This window comes from Tursiops truncatus, chromosome 10, assembly GCF_011762595.2.
Source record: "Tursiops truncatus isolate mTurTru1 chromosome 10, mTurTru1.mat.Y, whole genome shotgun sequence".
Taxonomy (NCBI): Eukaryota; Metazoa; Chordata; class Mammalia; order Artiodactyla; family Delphinidae; genus Tursiops; species Tursiops truncatus.
Window position 1 is genome coordinate 85,933,256 of NC_047043.1, and position 4,314 is coordinate 85,937,569.

Below are 4,314 nucleotides of genomic sequence, written 5' to 3' on the forward strand. Positions count from 1 at the left end.
TAATGGTTGGAAGAAGATGATATAAGAAAAATGTAATGGTTAGGAAATACCATGTGTGTGGTAGATTGTAGTATTTGTTTGAAGTATTCACTGTTTCTCCCTTTGACCCATTTCTCATTGGCCACCCCCCATGGCCTTCTCCTGCTGGAGGATACTTATGACCCTGTTGATATCAGCCTTGGCCGTCAGACTTGCTTTGGCCAAAGAAACAGAAGAAGTGACCTCCAGTATTTTGGAGCAGAAGCTTTAAGAGTTATTACCTTATTCTGCCATCACTTTTACTCTACCGCTAAAAGAGGGGTCCTGCCTTAGATAAGGGATACTCCTTCAGCTGGGATCACAAAGGAAGACAGTGTGGAGGAGAGCTGAGGTTGACTGCCATTGCCATGTCACATGTGTGAGATATAAACCTTTATTTTTCTGAACCACTAAGATTTGGGGGTTATTTGTTATTGTAGCATAACCTAGTGAGACCTAACTCACACAACTTGTTTATTCTATTCCCCTCTCCCCTGTTTTATCTAAAATCAACACTTATAAATAAATACTGACAGGACAGTGTGGCCAAAAGATCATGCTAGTCTTGACACATCTGACCATGAAATTTATAGCTGAGTGGCTGGGAAAGAGGAACCCTCTTTCACATGTTCAGCATAAAAACATTTCTTTACCAGGCTGAAAAAATGGAGCCCATCAAGTGGATGGTGGATTAGGGATTGTGAATTCATACTTTGGCAAAAAGGAATAAAATTTTACATTCTTTTGTGGTGTATTTATAGTTAACCCTGCTATTTTCTGTTGGCTTTGTTTTTTGGTTTACGGAAATAATTTTTCTCTTATATAATCCTTATACATTCTTTACACATTCTTTTTTTTTTTACACATTCTTATGTAAGATTGTACATTCTTATATAATTCTTTCAGTGGTTCGATTTCAATATGCATCCTTGATTTACGACATTCTATTTTAATTATACATTCTTATATAATTCTTTCAGTGGTTAGATTTCAACATGCATCCTTGATTTATGACATTTTACTTCAAATTAGTACTCTTATCACGTCCCAGATGATGTGAGAAATGTAAAAGTTTAATTCCTTTTATCCTCCTCCTGCCCTGTGTGCTACGGATGCCACGTGTTTTACATCCTCACTCCCTATAACTACACAAGATACTATTAGTATTAACATTACAACAGTAAATATTATTTGACTTTTATCCCTATTTTCCCTACACGGTGTGCTTCCTTCCTCTTGCAGTTCCGTGCTTTCAGCTGGAACTATTCTCTTCAGCCAAAGAACTTCCTTTATAATTTCTTGCAGTGGAATTCTTCTGGTGACAAATTCTAGATCTTTTGTGTGTCTAAAAGTATCCTAATATTAGTATCTGAAGGAGATTCTTCTTGGAACTGGAAGTCTAGGCTGATCTTCCTCTCTTTCAGCACTTTAAAGATGCTATTCCATTTTCTTCTAGATTCCATGGTTTCTCTTGACAATTCAGCTTTTGGACTTACTGCTCTTCTTTTGAAAATAGTGACTTTTTTTCTCTGGATGTGTTTAAGATTTTCTCTTTCCCTTTAGTTTTCAAAAGTTTGACCATTATGTGTCCTGATGTGATTTTCTTTATTTAACTTGCATGGGAATCACTGAGCCTGTGGAATCCTTGAATTAGTGTCTTTAGTATAAGGTCAGTATAAACGCTTTGTAACTGTCTCTGAGACTAATGTTCCCATGAAAACCATAAGCCAATCTCAGAAATTGACAATTATTTTAAAAACTGATAAACAGAGTTAATCAAGAGTTGAACATTTCTACTCTTCAAAGGACACCTTGAAAACATGAAAAGGGAAACCACAGACTGGGACAAAATATCCCCAATACATATACCTGACAAAGGATTCATATCTGAGATGTATAAAGAACTCACACAACTCAAGAGTAAGAAGAGAAAAACCCAACTTAAAAAAATGAGGAGAGATTTTAGATGGATATATAAATGACCAGTAAGTACATGAACAAGTGCTCTATGTCATTATTTATCATTGCAAATGAAACTTAAAACCACAGTGAGATACTACAACACGTTCACCAGAATAGTTAAAATCTAAAAGTCTAACACCACCCAATGTTGGCCATGGTATAGAGCCACGTGAAGTCTCATACACAGTTGGTGGGGGTGTAAAGTTGTACCCCACTGTGGAAAAAACTTTGGTCGTTTCTTATAGATGTAAACTAAGTACTCAAGGATGCTATATGATTAGTGATAAGTGTATATCAAACAACTAACGTAATTGTTTTAAAAATGGTGTATCTCATTTATTCATTCACCTGTACATGGCTGTTTGTGTTGCTTCCAGCTTGGGGCCATCATGTATAAAATTGCTATGAACATTCGTGTACAAGTTATGTGTCAACATATGATAAGGAAATTGAGAAATGGAAATTGCATGAAATATGGAGGAAAGATGGGAAGGGAGATAACAGGGACATGGGAATTGCTGGGGATGCAGAAGAGCAGAATGATTTCCCAGAGGAAGTGATGATCAGGCTGACACCTGAAGAAGGAGTGAGAGGTGGTCTTAGCTGGAATCTAAGCTTATTGACACTCCCTTAGTAGCCACAAGAGCCTACAGATGGAGCACATTGATATATATCTTTATATCCACAGATAAAATACCTTAATATAGAGAACCAGGGTCCAAGACAAGTTGGTCTTATTTTGGACCCCATACTATAGAGGGGTTCTCCTGGATTAATGATGAACACTATTTCTGGCTTCATTGCTCCCCTGTGGGAGTTTAAGGCTTATTGAAGAGACACAGATGCTCATAAATGATCAAAGCAATTTAGCTCTATAGCCTGGGGATGTTATTTCAAAATATACTTTAAAAAAGTTTAAGAGCAATCCTCTGTCACGTCTATTGTATGATTGGTGCTCTCTTCTCCCTATTTGGCTACCTGCCCTCACCCTCCACCACTCAATCCTCTCAAACAACGTAGTTCCTTTGGGCTTAAAAGAAACGGAAGCAGTCATTAATTCTGAAATAGGAGGAGTTGAAAATTCCTTCGTAGACTGAAAGAATGTATTTATTAAAGAATATATCAGTGTATCTTTACATTATTGTTTTAAAGGTAACGTATGTATAGGTTAATGAAAAAGAGCCAACAAAACTCGTTGCTGAAAGTCTGGGAATTCCTAACACATTTGGTGTTTCTGGGTAATATGAGAACAGAGGAAATGAGCTGACCATTTGTGATGATGTCAGTGGGTGAATGGTTCATGTGACTCTGTAATTAATTTTAAAGTGACACTTCTAATTCCCTTACGGATCAACCAGGTCATCCTCTCAGAACTGACCTACTTTGATAGGGCAGAGTGAGCCCTCATTCAGTTTTAGTGGTTCTTAAATCTTTAATTGCTTCCTGTCAGGTACTCTGGACCTTGATTTATTTCTCAACTGTGCTCTGTTTTAGTTTGGGTGCTTTTGAGATGCCGAGGTTAAGCCTCTGTGATCCCCCGCAGTAGGACCAGCCATTCTGCATGACACTATACAGTGTCTATGTATATGACTGTACGTGACTATACAGTGACTATGACTATAGCTTAATACGTAATCAGATTTCATTAAGACAAAATTCAAACAATATTTTATAAACACTGTGGAAATAAACAAAGACCACCTAAATGAGAACAAGCAAAGGCTAGTTATTCAGAGCTTGCTATAGCAAAGGAGTTGGCCACCATCACTTGTGTTTAGGCAGGGATTCAAAGGCAGGCAGAGGAATGGGAAAGCTTTATAGTGGACAGAGGGAAGGCTTCAGGTTTGCCTGGACTGGAGGCTGGTGGCATAGGAAGCAGTAGCCAGGAAAACTAGAAGCAGGGCATCCTGTGTGATTGGTTAGGGGTGAATATTTGACTTTCTCTGGTTGGTCCTAACTTGGAAGAAGGAATAAACGCTAGGGCAACTGTCAATGATAATTGCTGTCATCAAGTCTTGACCGTTTGGAGATCACGTTATAGCAGTTACTGTTGGGCTTTCTGGATTGTTACTGGTGGTAGCAGCCTCATTACTACAAGTCTAACTTGGAAACAGCCAGCTGACTGCCTGGGCTGGTGGCTGCAGATTGTGTGTGTGTGTGTGTGTGTGTGTGTGTGTGTGTGTGTGTGTGTGTGTGTGTGTGTGTGTGTGTGTGTGTGTGTGTGTGTTTTGTGTACACAACCTAAATGCTAGGATTTATTACACCTCTGGCTTTTCCAAATTTCCTCTGTACCTTCTCATCACATGATTTAGGGTATTTTAAGAGGCGCTATAG